The sequence below is a fragment of the Tenrec ecaudatus genome, chromosome 7, assembly GCF_050624435.1.
Source record: "Tenrec ecaudatus isolate mTenEca1 chromosome 7, mTenEca1.hap1, whole genome shotgun sequence".
Classification (NCBI taxonomy): Eukaryota; Metazoa; Chordata; class Mammalia; order Afrosoricida; family Tenrecidae; genus Tenrec; species Tenrec ecaudatus.
This window is the reverse complement of record NC_134536.1, coordinates 105029318-105047569: the sequence shown is the minus strand read 5'-3', so window position 1 is coordinate 105047569 and position 18252 is coordinate 105029318. Positions and strand designations below refer to the sequence as shown.

General features: G+C 41.0%; 1 protein-coding gene across 1 annotated transcript in view; it reads left to right on the top strand.

Annotated features, from left to right (window-relative positions):
• ADGRB3 (adhesion G protein-coupled receptor B3) overlaps positions 1-18252 on the top strand; it is a 796551-nt gene that overhangs the window by 329158 nt on the left and 449141 nt on the right. The window lies entirely within an intron of this gene.

Genomic DNA, 18252 nt, shown 5'->3' with positions numbered 1-18252 from the left:
CTCCATACTGTTTCCAATTGCTGATTTTCATTAGATTGCCAGACCTTTCTTCCGAGGCACTATTGGGTAGCCAATAACCTGCAACCAGCAGTTTACTATTTGGGTCATTAAGAACTCGACTTTGGTGTGTTTTTCCTGAACGATTACTAACACATTAAGGACTCCATAAATCTGTGACTGTCAGGGCTTTAGAATTATATGACGTGTGAAATTGGCATAAGTATAGTCGAGAAGGTGGAAAATTTCTATATTCACAGCGGAGTAGAGAGGAAAGTGCTGTTGGGCTGTTTGCTGCAAGGTCGGCAGTTTGAAACCACCGGCCGGTCTGCAGGAGAAAGACAAGGTTTTCAACTCCCATAAAGAGGTACCGTCATGGAGCCCCCAAGAGCAGGTCTTCCCTGGCTTGCAGGGCTGCTGTGAGTCGGAAGCAACGGCAGTGAGTTTGGGACATTTTGTTTGTTGTGTTGTTGTGGTTGCCATGCTGCTGCGATGCTGGGAGCTGCATTTCAAACGCCAGCAGGGTCACCAGGGGTGTAGAGGTTTCAGCAGAGCTTTCAGACTAAATCAGACAAGGAAGAAGAAAAAAGGGGTCCACTTCAGGAAAATCAACTGCCGAAAGCCTTACGAATCACAGCAGAGCATCGTCTGCTGTACTGCCAGAAGATGAGCCCCTCAGGTGGGAAGTCACTTAAAATAGGAACGATGATGAGGATGGCACAGGCCCGTCGTGAGTGTTCACTATTGATGTTCACTGGGTCTCTTGAGGCCTAGCTGACCATGGCAGCTAACAGCAACAGAGGCCAAGGAGACTCGTCCCTGCACGTAATTATCTGTGACAAGTAGTTACGGGTTTCCTGGGGATACGATGAGTGAAGCAGTCTGCAGAAGGTCTCAAATTCCTTTTCAGTTCAGAAATCTCTGGCTTTGAAAATTTAGAGAAAAAACCACAAGACACTCCCAGCTATCCAGGAGTCAAAACTTTCCATTTCTCTACACTTAAAATTCAAAGATTTCTCACATTTAAATACTAAGAATAACCACAGGTACAAGACTTTCAAAGTAATACTATTTCAGTGTTTGTTGTTTGTTGATTTTAAGAACTCAGAAAATATATAAAACTAATTTTTAGTTTTAATTCTTAAGCACATTTGAATTTGAAATGACAATAAGTAGCAAGTAAAAAACAATACATACCAAGTATGCTGGGATTTATTGAATAGAATGCAGACACAGATTAATGCTATGAAATTCCTCCCCTGCTGCATGAGAATTGAGAAGTAAATGCTAAATAGCATTTTGCCAGAGAGAAATTTCCTTAGAATGATAGGCATGGTTAAGTAAAACTCTTTTAGTGTCTGATGCTATCTAAATCAGTGTGAACATATCAAAATAAATCACTGCTTTTTTAAAACTGTTTTTCATCTGCATATGCAGAGGTAAAATGGTGCCTTGACAATCAAATTTTGAAAGATTGCCACCTGCTGTTTGGAAAATATTTTGCAAAACTATAAGAAACATGCATGATTTGGTAGGCTTGTTTACAAGATGTTGGAATTTTAGACAGCTAAACTAATGGAGACTTTGAAAATCAGCATATGAAACAAAAATATTGTATCATATCACAGTACATATATTCTTGTACTAACAGATTTTTATTTTATGCTTTTCAATAGTATATTTTGTAAAGAACTGTAAATCACTTCTAGGTATGTAAGTAATATTCTCATAATTAAAACGAATTTTTGCAGCAGCTAAATTATTTGTAAATTACTGCTCATCGAGTAGTAGAATATATATGTATATATGTACATATATATATGTATGTATACTGCACAATAACTTTTGAACATACTTAATCTCAAATACAATTTGCATTTTCTATAAAAATTTTGTGACTAGTAATTTAAAATTTGCTCCTACATAGGATTTTTAAAAATCAAAATAAGTGGATTTTTAACTTTTATCTTTTTGACTATGCATTGGCTTGAAATGCACATTGTCAGCAGTTCAAAACCATCTGCAGCTTCACGGGAGAAGGACTGGGCTTTTTACTTCCCTAAAACAGTTACAGTCTCAGAAACCCATGGAGGGCCACTAGGAGTCATCAGGACTCAGCCAGCAGTGAGTTAATTCCTACAGTCAGACTAAATTATCCTTACTCATTGACAATATTAATTAAAAACACTTGAACATTACTATAACCATCACTAAGGCATTTGTTCTCTTTTTAAAATAGCAAAGCTGTGACAAATATCCTATCAAATTGATATTTTTCTGGGATTATTTTGAGTATTTTCCATTCTTCATTTTTTTTCCAGGTTGTTCAGGACAGTATATATTTTTATGCTTCATTTAATTTGCATGCATAACAAATTAATCAAGTTGTTGTCAAGAAAGAAAGCTGTCATATGTGCACATCTTTGTCTGGATAATTAATAAAAATAATGATTAATCATCTGGCTTTAGTCAAAAGCTGCTCTGATAGATACAAAAAAGTAGATATAAAAATATTTTCTGATCAAGTTAGAGTATTTCTTTACTGGCAAATAGATACAATAAAATTATGGAAAAAATGACATCATTGCCGAAAAATGAGGTATTGAATTCATCTTCATAAAAGAGGACAATTAGAAGGATTAATATATATATGTATATTATTTTAGAACAAAACTACACATTAAGAAATAGAGTAATTCAGAGGGGTTAATTAAACTGCCCAATTTTTTGTTATTCAAATTGACCAGGTAATGATTTTAATCTCCTTGAATACCCCCAGGCTTTGAGAGTTAAAATGATAAAATATTAATAGCCCCTGTGATTTTTTTCGCATTATTATCACTTGAGAACATAATATTTTATTTTCTGTTTATTTATGTGTGTTTTGAAGTATTTTCCTGATCCATATCATTCAGAAAGCAAATGTTATTAGTAAATTTCCAAGCTTCCTTACAGTATGAAACTTCCTTGCACTGTTGTCAGAGGCAAAATCAAATTTGTCACCCTGAACTCTGACTTGGCTAGAGCAGAACTTCCCGCTGGGGTTTCTGGACTCCCAGAGGCTGTCAAACGCCTCTCTTCTCTATACTGCCTGACGGTTTCAAACTACCGACTCTGGGTAACAGCAAGTGTGCCCCAGGGTCCTTGTGATCAGGGAAGGGCTCCCTATTCTTCCAACCGGAACCCTAAGAGCCGTTACTCTGTCATCGTGTGGGGCTAACTTGGAACCCTGCTTTCTAAGGTAGATGTTGAAATGATTTACATGTAAGGTTTTCTTTCTGAGCATAAGTGACCTGTTCAGCAAATGGTGGGGGAAAGCACAGGTTGAATAGGCTGCAAAATAGGCTAGCCACCGCAAAGAGGAATCTGGTAATAACCACTTAAATGTAGCATTTGGTATGAGACTTATCCTAAATATTGAGAACAAATGAAGGGAACAGTGGGCTTGGTAATCTAAAATTTCTTCCCCAGACCCCCAAATATTGAGATGCATTACATGTTACAATTTGGCATCTCTATAATATAATGCATGTGGACAACCCCATGAGGAGAAATATTTTCCCAGGGAGGACTGCGCCCAAGATCTCTAGGGCTGCTCTCCAACAGGATCATTTGAGTTGTGACTAGCTTTCTTTTTTGTACAGTAGGCTTTATGCGTAAGCACAAGGCAGCTGTTACATCCAGGAGAACAAAGTCCCAGAACCCCCCAGGAGCAGTTCTCTTCTGTTCTATGGGATCGCTATGTGTTAGAATTGACTCACTGGTAGTAAGCCTGCTTTTTTTGAACTCGGCTCTGATTCTAGCTGTCTAGGGAAGTTCTCCCCAAGAGTATCACACATAAACATCTCTAGGAGAGTGGGTTAAATCATGGATTCCTGTGTTTGACCCTCCAGCGCTTCCGATTCAATGGGTCTAGTGTGGGCCTGGGAATCTCTCTTTCTAACCAATTCACAACGATGATGATGGTGTTGGTCTCTGAGTCTTATTGGCCTACAGTATAATGAATCTAAAACTCGAGATTACTGTCATTTAGATAATTCCAAATTATTGCCACCCTATAGGATCCATAGAACTGCCTAGGTGGGCTTCCAAGATTGTAAATCTTTACAGGAGTAGCAAGCTTCACCCTTCTCCTGTGGAGTGCTGGCTGGTGGTTTCAAACTGCTGGCCTTGAGGGCTTCTTAGTAAAACAAGTAAATTGATAAACTGAACAAAGAACTAGAAAACATTCTTTCACCTCATCAATAGTGCAACATTTTATTTTATTGAAAGTTTCTTCATAAATAGTGAAGGCTTATTTCTGAAATCAATTGACAATGAAAATACCAAAAATTCAAACAAAACACATTGTGGTCAAGTCGATGCTGACTCACACAGGCTTTATAGGGGCGTGCAACTGCTCCTCAAGGGTGAATCTTACACAAACCACCTACCATACGCTTCCACAGATTGGCCAGTGGTTTCAAACCACAGACCTTTGGGCGAGCTGCTTAGCACACTGCCACTGTGCCATGGGACTCATACAATGGAAGTGTGACCTGGGTAAGCCTCTTTGGCCAACTCATGTTTCCATCCAAATGAGATCTCCTTACAGTAGTCACTCAGAGAACGATTGGGCATTGAAGTAGCCACTGTGGACATAGGAGGATGGCTTGCTCTCTATGCAATTCCAGCTCTCCGATTCTTATTCTGAGAGTAAAAAATTGACTAGAGTCCAGGGAAGGAAGATGTCTCATGACAGATTCAAGATCAGTTGCTTTGCTTGGACCTCCATTCAGCTTCTTGGGTTCCTGTTCTTCCTGTTCCATGGAAAGCAGGAGGAAAGGGAACAAATACCAAAGTTGGGAGTTATTTATACAGGTATGCTCTAAAGCTGTCCAGTACCAGAACCTGGATGTCTGAAGTTATGCCAGTCCCAACAGCATTCTTCTTAAATATGAATGCATTTCTTACTGCCTCTTATTCTCCAAACTATTACATATATATTATATATTATCACATATTATATATATATATATGCAAGTAAATAATATTTGGTGGTGGGATGCACGTTTTGTCGACAGAAAGATATTCTATCTTTTTGTTTGTTTTTTTAATTAAATCATTTTATTGGGGCTCATACAACTCTTATCACAATCCACACATACATCCATTGTGTCAAGTACTTTTGTACATTTGTTTCCCTCATCATTCTCAAAACATTTGCTTTATAGTTGAGCACCTGGTATTCACTCCTCACTTTTCCCTCCATCCCTGTTTCCCCCCACCCCCATGAACCCTTGATAATTTATAAATTATTATTATTTTGTCATATCTTACACCATCCGACGTCTCTTCACCCACTTCTCTGTTGTCCATCCCCAGAGAGGAGATTATATGTAGATCCTTGTCATTGGTTCCCTTTCTCCCTCACCCTTCCTCCACCCTCTCAGTATTGCCACTCTCACCACTGGTCCTGAAGGGATCATCTATCCTGGATTTTCTGTGTTTCCAGTTCCTATGTGTGCTAGTGTACATCCTCCGGTCCAGCCGGATTTGTAAGGTAGAATTGGGATCATGATAGTTCCGGGAGGGGATAGGGGGCAGAAGCATTCAAGAACTAAAAGAAAGTTGTATGTTTCATCGTTGCTACACTGCACCTGACTGGTTTGTCTCCTCCCGCGACCCTTCTGCAAGGGGATGTCCAGTTGCCCACAGATGGGCCCTGGCTCCCCACTCTGCACTCCCCCTCATTCACAATGCTGTGATATTTTTCCATCTTTCATGCCTGATGCCTGATCCCTTCGATGCATCATGATCTTCGATGTGCATCTTCCATGTGTGCTTTCTTGTTTTTCAGTTAGATGGCCGCTTGTCCTATCTTACACTGATTTCATTTTCTCTAAGGCTCTAGTTACCAGAAGAGTAATCAATCACTCTATAAATATTTTGTCACTGTTAGCAACTATAAAATCATTTAGATTCTTCTAAATTACGTGGGCTCCTGCATTTGAGGCTAAATGTAATCATCATGTCAGTATTTCCGTGTGAATTTTACATTTCTTTTCTAAAGTTAAAAAAGAAACTCATATTCTTCACTAGACTATTCCATGCAATTTAAGCCCGGCACTACTAATTTTCATAACCAAGCATAAGGTTAATTCATCACCTTTAGTACTTTAAATGAGCTTCCTTCTAGCACAATTCTTAATATTTTCAGTTATCAGTTGTTTTATGTACTTTATTGTTATTTGTTAGGTTCTTTAAAAGGTTAAAGCATGTTTTCTCGAATTATTTATGAATATAAGCGAATAATGTCACAACTCAGCATGCACACTGGTTGTAGGCCTAAACCAACCACTGAGTTCAATACTGACAGTAGGTGGCACTAAGTAATAATTCCTTTTATCGCAAGATATTTGTTCTTGTCCTGTCATGTCAGGTGCATTTTAAAAGTAGGAAAATTAGTTCAAACTGGAAGATGTTCCAGAGCAACAAAGATGGCTTCTTGCTTATTAGCAGCCAACCTTTTAGAAAGCAGCATGGGTTTTATGATGTGGTTATGGAGTTTAATCTAGACTTTAAGAGCAAATCAGATTAATTTCATGGGCACTAATAGGGAAGAGCACCGAGATTCGAAAGACTCTATGTGCATCTCAGATGCAACTATCTGTCCACTTTTCAACCCTATTGCAATGGAGATAATTGTTTAGGGAAACTGAAAATGTGTTTTATCAGGTTGCTCATCAGAGGAGATTTCAAGAAAACTCTCACAACTTCTGCCACTGAAGAAACTTCAAAAGCAATTTGTTATAATTTTAGATGATCCCATGGAGGCTAATTTAGAACTATTTGACAACATGTTGATCTTTTTCAAGTTTAAATAGAAAATCCAAGCAAGAATTTGTGACATTTTCTTCTTTTTAATGTTATTTTTATAGTACAACTAAACATAAATTTTAGTGAACACTTCACAATTATTTTAACATTAAGAAATGTGAATTCTTGCAATTAGAGAACTTCCTTTTTGGAGTTCATGCTTACCAAGACCCTAATCCTGAACCTCAGCTCTTCATGTGTCTGGTCCCCCACTTATGTCCAAGCCGTTTCTTTTCCCCAGACACATGGGTGACACCTTTACCATCCTTCTCTTAGTAATGATCTTCTATTGATCATTCCGCTGTGAGGAACACCAACAACGCTGCCAGACTTACATCTTTACGCCTAATCTCTCAAACAGCCTCCTGACCTCCCTTCCCAAAGGCTGCCCCACATGACCAAGGGAACTTGCCTTTCTGACCCCTTGATGTGATCTGGAGTAGGTTCTCCTTCTGACCAATCCTGTTCCTGTTGGTCATCCCACTTTTATTAAGTTCCTTTCCACAGTGGTCCTTTTTCTCTGTATCCTCTGCCACCACCTTGTCCTGGTGGAGAGGCAGTGCAGCGGGGGAGTGAGCGCCGTTGGGTTGGACTCTTGCTCATCAGTAGCTAAGTGTCTGATGGACCTTAGCACATTTTCTGGCCTCCTCCAGCCACAGTCCCCTCAAGATGGGCTGCCATCCAGAGTTTGGCCGTTGTAACCCAACAGCTGCTCCAGAGAGAAGTTGTGGACATTTGCTTCCAGACAGATTTACAGAACCCCCATGGGCAGCTCTACTCTGCACTCTGTGGTTGCTCTGAGCTGGAGTCAACTCTAGGGTTTCTATTAGTTGGGATTGACTCAACAGTAATGGAGGTGGGGGGTATCCTCATATGTAAATTGGGGGAAGTAATACTTACCGCATGGGGTTGCTATCAAAATGAAAAACTAAAGTGATATTATATCTGGAATTATTAAACAGCAGTTTAGTTCCTCCTCTGCTGCACATACTGTTGCAACAGCCACATCTCTAATCTCTTTTACCCAGATCACTAACTGATCGCCTTTCCTTCTTCATGATACTGGTCATGAGCATCTCAATCACAGGCAAAGTATTGCTGGGATTCTGCAATTTGAGTATCCCCATGTGTAGCTTTCCTATGTTACCTCCTTTTACCCAAATAAATAGATTCGATCTCTCGTTCGTGCTACTGGCTGTGTGTGCTGCCTGCACTGTTGTGGTCCTTGCTGTTCATCACGACAATGGGAGGGTCCCTCTCCTTTCCTCTCAACCAACTGATATGGGAATGGTCCAGACCCCATCCATTAAAGGCAATCACTCTTTCTTATCCCACAACCACTTTAATCTTTATGTTTGGACATTTTCTTATGACTTGGTTGAACGTTTATAGAGCACGTTAATTTGGATGCAAGAATTTTTTTTCAGTTTGCTCCATAACATTAGTGACTATCTCCTTAATATTGCAGCCCTTTCCTACCCCTTTTCTATGTTCCTGGTTTTCATTCTTCCTTCTTTCCTGCTGCTTCCTACCTTCTGAAATATCCTTGGGGAAGATGCTGCCTTTTCAAAGCCCTGTAAGTGATTGGTTCAAGCAGGCCTGTCGTCGTGGGGGTTATTGCTCACTCCCTAGAACTGACTGTGACTTGTCCGAAAGACGATTCCTCAGGATAGCTATGGTTCCAGGTTTGCAAGATAGCTAACGGCCATAGCCTTGCAGGTTGGTTCAGTCAGTCTCAGACAAGTAGCTTTTCTTATGATTTAGTTTTACATTATCCCCTGTTTTTGTCAACCCCTTGTGCTCTGAGCGTAATCTGAGGGTTAGTAGTGGCAGCTGGGCACCCTCTGTTTTTCCTGGATTCAGATGAGCAGGGGCTGGGGTTTTGCATGCTCCACTAATTCTTTAGACTACAGGAAGATGTAGTGTTTTGGCAGTATATTATGCCACTTTACTTAGCTGTCCCCCAAGAGGATAGTACCATGCCCTAAGGCCGATGACTCAGTTCTTCAAGGCGCTACTTGGTTGTGACTAAGTCCTGTTCCACCACTTGTCTGTCAGTTTGTTGGACAGGTAGTGTGTGTGATCCTGGAAGCTACACCAGGTGTGTTACAAACACCAGAAGAGTCACCCAAAGTGAACAGGTTTCTTCAGAGCTTTCAGATTAAGAACAGACAATGAAAAAGTACTTTGTTCCCCACTTCAGAGGAAGGGGTTACTGAAAACCCTATGCACAGCTTCGGAACACTGTCAGATATTGAAGGCCTAATGGACTACACAGAGCTTGATCAGAGATAGTGCTGGAAGGTGAGCCCCGTGGGAGAGAGGGCGCTCAGAACTTGACTGAGGAGGAACGGACTTCTCAAGGTGGAGTCAAGCACAGTCACCTGAGTTGGGCATAGCCCACGGCAGTGGAGACTTTGGGATATTCATGTGCTGACAGGCAAAACTCATGGTAAAAAGAAAACGCTCCAAAAATCTGCTGATGATCACAACATGGAATGCATGAAATAATCTAGGAAAATTGGAAGTATTCAAAATGAAACTGTATGCATAAGGATCGATATATTAGGCTTTAGTGAGCTGAAATGGACTAGTATTGGCAATTTTGAATCTGAAGATCATATGGTTTATTAAGGCAGGAATAAAACAATCCAGAGGCATAACATTCATTGCCAAAAAAGACATTGCAAAATCAATCATGAAAGAGTGCTGTCTGTGATAAGATTATATCCTTCTATCTTCAAGGAAATCCAATCCATAGAAATAATATTCAAATTTATGCACCAACCATAAAATTTAGTGACAAAAAAATTGAAAAGTTCTACCAACAGCTTGTCTGAAATTGGGAAAACATGCATTCAAGGTGTATTGATAATTATTGCTGGTTGGAATGAAAAATATTGGAAACAAAGTGCAAGGAAAAGTAGTTGGAAATTAAAGAGTTGGTGATATAAATGAAGTTGGAGATTTCACAACAGAATTTTTCAAAAATCAAACACATGTTCATAGCACATACCTTTTTAAACAACCCAAAAGGTTCTGTTCCTGATGAAATACACAGAAATCAAATTGATTACATTTGTAGGAAGAGAGACTGTAACTGTTTATGAGAGTAGACACCCCCATCTTTCTGGTGCAGATCACCTCATAGTTTACAACTGTTGACCTTTCAGCTCACAGCTCACAGGACAGCGCTCCCCCCACCCCCCAAAAAAAAGCCCTGGGTCGCTTTGGGCAGGTCTACCCTGTCCTACAGGCTTGCTGTGAGTCGGCATCAACTCGATGACGGTGAAGAGTGAGAGAGTGGGAAGAGATGCAGGATAAGCTCAACACCAGCAGCTGAACCCGTGGAACAGACCATCAATTACTCATATAGCAGTTCAGGAAAAGCTGAAGAAAATTAAATCAACTCCACATGAACTAAAATATGACCTTGAGCCTACACCGCTTGAATTTCAAGAACATCTCAAGAACAGATTTGCTGCATTGAACATTAATGACAGAAGATCTGATAAGCTGTGTGATGACATAAAGATTACCATTCATGAATAAAGTGAAAGGGCATTAATAAGACAAAAGAAAAAAAAATCAAAGTGGACATCAGCAGTGATCCAGAAACTTCCCCTTAATTGTGGAGTAGCTAAAGCAAATGAAAGGCGGATGAAGTCAAAGAGCTGAACAGAAAGTTTCAAAAGGGCTGCAAGAGAAGACAAAGGAAAATATCACAACGAAATGTGCAAAGACCTATCATTAGAAAACCAAGGGGGAACAACACGGCATATCTTAAATAGGAAGAACTCAAGAAGAAAATTTTAAAACTCTACTTGCAATATTGAAAGTTTCAAAGGGATCAGGGATCAGGCATCACCAGAACAACAAAAAAATCATATCATTGTGAATGAGGTGGGGAGTGTGGAGTGGAGACCCAAAACTCAATTGTAGACCACTGGACATCCCTTCACAGAATGGTCTCAGGGAGGAGTCGAGCCAGTCAGGGTGTAGTGTAGCAATGATGAAACATACAACTTTCCTCTAGTTCCTAAATGCTTCCTTCCCCACCACTATCATGATCCCAGTTCTACCTTACAAGTCCGGTTAGACCAGAGGATGTACACTGGTACAGATAGGAACTAGAAACACAGGGAATCCAGGACAGATGATCCCTTCAGGACCAGTGGTGAGAGTGACAGTACTGGGAAGGTGGAGGGAGGGTGGCTTGGAAAGGGGGAACCGATTACAAGGATCTACATGTGACCTCCTCCCTGGGGAATGAACAGCGGAGAACTGGGTGAAGGGAGATGTCAGACAGTGCAAGATATGACAAAATAATAACTTGTAAATTATCAAGGGTTCATGAAGGAGGGGGGAGGGAGGGGGAAAATGAGGAGCTGATGCCAGGGGCTTAAGTGGAGAGCAAATGTTTTGAGAATGATGAGGGCAATGAATGTATAAATGTGCTTTACACAATTGATGTATGTATGGGTTGTGATAAGAGTTGTATGATCCCCTAATAAAATGATTTTTTTAAAAAAGAAAGTTTCTATGGGCAATATATTGAGTGATGCAGGAAGAGTCCAAAGGCGATAGAAAGAACACACAGAAAGAAACAGCACAAAAAAGAACTAGCCAATTTTGCACCATTTCAGGAGGTAGCAGGTAAACAAGAACCTGTGGTCCTGAAGGAAAAAGTTCAAGCTCCTCTGAATGCATTACCCAAACACAAGGTTCTAGGAACGGATGTAATGCCAATTGAAATGTTTCCACAAGCTGATGAAGCCCTGGAAGCACTTGCTCATCTATTCCAGGATATTTGGAAGACAGTTACTTGACTAACTAACTTGAAGAGATCTCTATTTGTACACATTCCAAAGAAAGGTGACAGAATTCTCAAGCTATAGAACATTATAATTGATATCACATGCAGGTAAAATTTTGCTCAAGATCACCCAGCAGTGGTTACAGCAGCATCGTGACAAGGGGCTGCCAGAGGTTCATGCCAAATTTAGTAGAGGACACGGAGCATGATAAGTCATTGCTGATGTCAGATGGGTCATGGCTGAAACCAGATAATACGAAAAAGATGTGTACTTGAGTTTGATTGACTGTGCCGATGCACTTGACTATGTGAATCTCAACAAACTATGGAGAGTCATAAGAAGAATCAGAATTCTAAGACACTTAATTGTGCTCATACAGAACCTGTAAAGGGTTCTATGAATAATAGTGCAAGGAAAACAAGTCAGGAAATGTATGTGTCAGAGTCGTATCCTCTACACACACTTATTCAGTCTCTAAGCTGCGCAAGTCTTCAGAGAAGCTGGATTACATGAAGATGAATGGGGTATCTGGATTGGAGGAAGGCTTATTAGCAACTGGTAGTGTTCCTAAGACCTTTCTGTGCTTGCTCAAAGTGAGGAGGACTTGAAACACTTGCTGATGAAATGATGGAGGATAGCCTTTGGTGTGGGTTACAGTTCAATGTAATTAAGACCCAAATCCTCACAACAACCTAATAGGGTACACTATGATAAATGGAGAAAAGATGGGGTTTTTCAAGGATTTTGTCTTGCTTGGATCCGTAATCAATGCTTATGGAAGTAACAGACAAGAGAACAGACATGTTGCTTTGGGTGAATCTGCTGCACATGATCTTTTGAAAAGCAACACTGTTGCTTTCAGGATTAAGGTAACATGATCCAACTCCTGATATATTCAATTGCCTCATATGAATGTGAAAGTTGGACAGGACAGCAAGCCTCCATTTCATGTAAGTTGGACATGTTATCAGGAGAGACCAGGCCTGGAGAAAGACTTCATGCTTGGTAAAGTGGAGACAGTGAAAAAGAGTAAGGCCCTTAATGAGATGAATTGACAGTGTTTGCAACAATGGGTTCAAATATAAGAACAACTCTGGGTTGATAGAGAAACAAATCCAGAGGCACTCACATATGTGTATAGGCAAGAGCTTTGTATACAAGAGCAATTGAATATTGAGAAAACATCCCAGCCCAATGCAGAGCAAGTTCATAAGTCTGATAGTAGCTCATATGTCTGATACCAACCTATCAAGTCCTCTTCAGATTCATGAAACACATGCAATGACGCCCAATGCAGGATGATCACAGGCCAGTGGGTAAGAAGTCTTGTGGATCCAGTGGCATTGTAAGCATCTCAGCGCTGTCAGGGGTGTCCATGTGGCTCTTCCAGCTCAGGGCACTAGCTTAGTTCCATGTGTTTTGTCAGCTGCTATGTCTCCCAGGGAGTGAGCTGAGAGAGAGTTCCCAGGATCCTCAGGAGAAGGCCATGCCCACACAGAGGCCTCATTGGCTATGGTCTGTCACTCTGAACCTCAAATTGACACCAGATTATGTAACTACCACAGCGAAGGTCTGTGCAGTGTTTGCTTCTGTTGCGCACAGGGTCCCTTAGATCGTAACCCACTCGATGACACCTAACAGCAACATGATGTATCTGGCAGGGCGTCGATCGGTGGTTCTCTGAGACGATGATCTGCTTTCCTTTTCACACTGGCTTTTTCCACGTGGCATTCCATTTGAGCCTTGGATGCTCAGGATGCCCACGCTGCCCTATGTAGCTGTTCCACTTGTTTCCTTAAGGCTTGCTATAAGAGGAACACTGTGCGGTGTATGGGTGTGCCATCGTGTTGACGCTCCTCTCCGACAATAATAAAAGTGCTCTTCCCTCTCTGAGTTCTTACAAAATTTCCTCTGAAATCCATGATTAGAGTGTAATGTGTCCTTTCTGATTAGAATCCCAGATCATTGAAGATGCGGTATCTAATTTAAACCTCTCAAAGCCCCTATTCTGCATTGAAATTAGGACTATGCCTTGAGCACAATAAGTCATTAAAAACATGCTATTTTAAATGTTTTTATTCCATGTAATAGCCACTCTAGCTGGGCTAAGGAAGAGATTTGTATAAAAATCATATAAATAATTTATGGCATCAGTCTTCTTTATAAATATATAATGAAATTTTGGAGGTAAGAAAAATATGGGGTTTTAAAATTATATATACACACACACATATATGTTTCAATGGCAAATTGTTCATTCCCCACCTTCTAGCCCAACTCATTTCTTAGGACAGAGCTCCCAGACCAGCCCCCTCTAATCGTTTACTCAGATGGTGAATTTCTAAAGGAAGGGGCCCTGGTGGTTCAGTGGTTAAGTACTTGGGTGATAATTCAAAGGTTTGTAGTTCCAACCCACCAGGCACTCAAACAAAAGTCTGATGGTTTAGCCTCATAAAAATTATAGCCTAGGAAATTCTGCTGCCGTTTGACTCAGTTCCATAGGATCACTTGAGTCAGAAATGACTTGCGGACAAGGAGTTTGTTCATTTGGATTTTGTAAAACTTCTGACAAGAGCAAGGGCTATGGTAGTTGCCTCCAGCCTCTACCAACCTGGCCTATTTACTCCATGAAGCCTAGGTTTATTATCATTTCTTACACATGGCATCACATAGAGGAGGCTGAGAAGCAGCACTAGCCTAAGCAATTTGTAAGGTAGTACAGAAAGGTAAATAATGTAATTTCTCCTGGAAATCTTGAGAGTAGTTCAATGCAAAAGTTTATTAATAGTGTCTTAGTTATTCCTCAAAATTAAGTTAAATATGTTTTTATTATTGCTGTCGTTAACAGGTTAGAGGAAGAGTGAATTTGTTTGATGTTGAAATATAAAAATTTTTAAATGTATTAATATGTAATCCAGAAGAAAAATATATTTTTAAAATTCCAGATCAAGTACCTAAACAGGCAATCTATAAAAAAGTACTTGCTAATAAATTAAAAGTTTGAAGTTGGCTAACTTGTAGTCTTAAAAAAAAGGAAAATTTGCAACCTGTGTCAATGATCTGTTTGCCACAACAAAAGACAATCTCTTATGCTCTGAGACAGAGTGATATTGTCTGAAAATGGACTTAGAAGTCAATCCTTCTCCTCCTCTCTGCGGGAAGTCAGGTCAAGTCTCTCTGGCTTGATTTCTTCATGTTTAAAATGGAATAACAATTCTATCCACTTCCTAAGGCCACTGGAAAATGCACAAATTAACATATGTGATTGCTTAGAGGAGTGCCGGACGCGGGGTGATATGTAAATATTGCTGGCACGTAAATATTGCTGACCTAATTGTGCATATTTTGAGCAGATGAATGCTGTTTGCTGTATGTTTGAAAACACATTTCGTGCGTGCCATTCGTCTTTCTCCTGCCCCGTTAGCATCAGCATGGATTCTTCACATGAGTAGGTTTCACCTCTTAAAATTAGACTTGAAAACTGCAGCCCGCACACTGCCTCTCCCTCCCTCTGCACCCTCCGCCTGTGGCACCCCTGAAAAGAGGAGCTAAGGACACGCCCCCCGCAAGTGCCATTTGAAGTGTGGGCGCGCGCGTAGTGCGTGCCTTTCTCTTTATCTCTGTGCGAGCTCTACAGTTTAGAATCAATTTCTCTCTAATGCCGAAATTCCAGCGTATGGCTTGAAAACTAATTTTCCACATCAAATTGATTTAAGCTCTGTATAATTTTTGCTATTTTTAAGAGACAGAAAATCAGTTTGAATAGACAGATTAACAGCTAATCACTAGGTAATTGCTACCTTGTTTTCAGGGAGCATGCTAACTACACACTTGTGACATCAAGTGCAGTTGTGTCTTACAGATGGGATTGTATATCCTCCACTAGTGGTAGGAAGCAGTGGTTATCTTTCCGCTGATAAAGAGTTGCTGTTCGCCTTCGTATGGCTGGGTCATGAGATACTATATTTGCGGTCCAATGAGTTGCTGATAGATGCCATCTAGTCAGTCCCAACCCATAGCGGCCCAATGCAGAACAGAACTGAACACCACCCGGTCCTGAGCCATGCTCACAATTGGCCCACTGCTGGCTCCCGCAGCTGCAGCCACTGTGTCAATGCAGCTCCTTCGGGGCATCCACTCCTTCGCTGCCCCTCCACTTTATCAAGCCCCATGTCCTTCTCCAGGGACTGCTTTCTGCTGATAATACTTACAAAGTTGTAAGACAAATGTTTTTCATCCGTGGCTATAAAGAACAGTCTGGCTGTACTCCTTCCAAGACAGACGTCTGACCCTTTGGCAGTCTGTGGTGCTTTCAATGCGCTTCACCAACACCACGTCCCACTTTCAGAATCCGTGTGAAGCAATTGAAAACCCCGTGGTTTGGATTAGGCACTCCTGACCCAACTTCTCAAAGCAGAACCAGTTGGTATCGTGATGTTACCTATTGGTCCATCTATAAGGAAATGGTCTTTGCATTGAAGACTGCAATCCGTGATCTTCACCAGCAAGTGCTACAAGTCTTCCTCACTTTCAGCAAGCAAGACCGTGTCGTGTGCATATCACCAGTTGTTAATAAACACCCAATCCTAACTCCTCACGCTTCTTCATATAATCCAGCTTCTCTGAGGATTTGCTCAGTAGACAGCTGGGGTAAGTGTGGTGAGAGGATGCACCTCTGGCTTAAACCACGCAGTATTCCCTTGTTCTGTGTGCACAACTGCCTCTTAATCCAGGTACTGTTTCCACACGAGCACAATGGAGAGTTCTGGAGTCTCTCTGCTTCTCATGGGTAGCCATAGTAGTCTGTTACGATCCACACAGTCAATTGTCTTGGCATAGCCGATCAAAAGCAAGTAAACGTCTTTCTGGTATTCTCTGCCTTCAGCCAAGATTCATCTGGCCTTGCAGTGATACCCCTTTGTGGCATAACCTCTGCTGGATCTGGTGTGCACTGGCAGCTAGCCCCCTGTCAGTGGACTGGGGCAACCATTGGTGGATGGTCTTTGGCAGCATTTGACTTGGATGTGATGTCAGGGATACTGTTCTATAGAGTGAGCCTTGTGTTGGGTCGCCTTTCTTCAGTCTTCCCACAGGGGTAGTGTCAATGTGATGTCTGTGGACTCTGTCGGGAGAAGTCCAAGTGTATTGAGCACCATGTTGTGCTATTGAGAAGGGGTATTTGAGATGAAGAAATCATCGGTCTTGCAAAATTCTATCATCACATCTACAGCTTCATTTCTATCACTAAGATGATATTTTCCAACTAATATTCCTTTCTCTTTGCAGTGGTTCTACCTACTGGGACCCTGGCCAGCTTGGGAGCTAAGAGACCATGATTAGGCTTGCCAATCTTTCTAAAGTGTCATATGTGATGGAAGCAGGGTGGTGGGGGATACTGGGACCTTATGGTGCTTAGAAAATATTCGTTGAAGGATAAATTCTGTAAGCTAGTACTGATGAGAACCCAGAAAGTTTCCGCAGTGGAGGTTTTATAAAGCTAGGATGACTGAAAGCACATTTTGATATTAATGCCTGGGGTTTTTTGTGTTTTTTTTTTTTTTTGCTTTGGGCACGAGTACAAATAGACCTATTTTTGAGCTAATTTTTTTAAAAGATGTAATCTTCAAAGAGTCATGAATCACCTTTGATGAAATATTTCAAGCAGCTGTGGGATTTGATATCACTACAGAAAAGCTGAAAACCCAGGACTAGTTTGCAACTTTGAGTATACCATTCCCTGTCATCTTCTTTTTCTTATTTTTAAATTATTTATGTGCTAAAATTATGTCCTCAAAACGCATCATGAAAGCAAGATTCAAACTGCATATGTTGGCAGGGGAGGAAAACATAGGTTTAGATTTTTGAAACTTTCTGCAAGCCTTCTGGTTCTTTTGCTCTCAGAGTAAATAGATCAATCTTATAAGTCACTAGATAGATACCAACCACAATTCTCAAGGTGATTTTGGTTCATAGTGACCAGATGGGATACAGTACATGTGGCCCGAGGTGTGTCGAAGGTGGTGCATCTTTGCAGAAGCAGACTGCTCCAGTGTCTTCTGCAAGGCGGCTTTTGAGTGTGACACAGTGACATTGGATCAGCAGCTGAAAGGTTAACCACTGAGCCACAGGACTTCACACTAGATTCCTGGGGAGTGTTGGGGCTGGAGAAGGATAACTGTTATTTAATCAGATTCTTGTTTAATCAGAGCCAAGATATAGCCAAAGCCCATCCTGGGCATCTGAATAAGGGCCCCATGACACTTACTAAATCAGGCAGAGCCCTCCAAGTGCCAACTTTAGTCAATACCTGGTTCTCTGGAAATCCATTTGGCCAATTATCCGGATAACTGTGGAAGCTAAGCTCTCAGTTCTACTGTCCCTAAGTGGATATTACTACCTGCTTGTAGACAATTTACCTCTCTCTCCCTTCACTTACACACACATACACATGCTTGCACACATAAAGTTCTCATCACTGTATAGCACCAGCCTCCAACAGAGACCCAGAATCTGTTTCTGTTTCCTTTGTGATCTTGAGAAACTGCATCACTGAGATACAGATCTTAGTATCGGAGGGCCT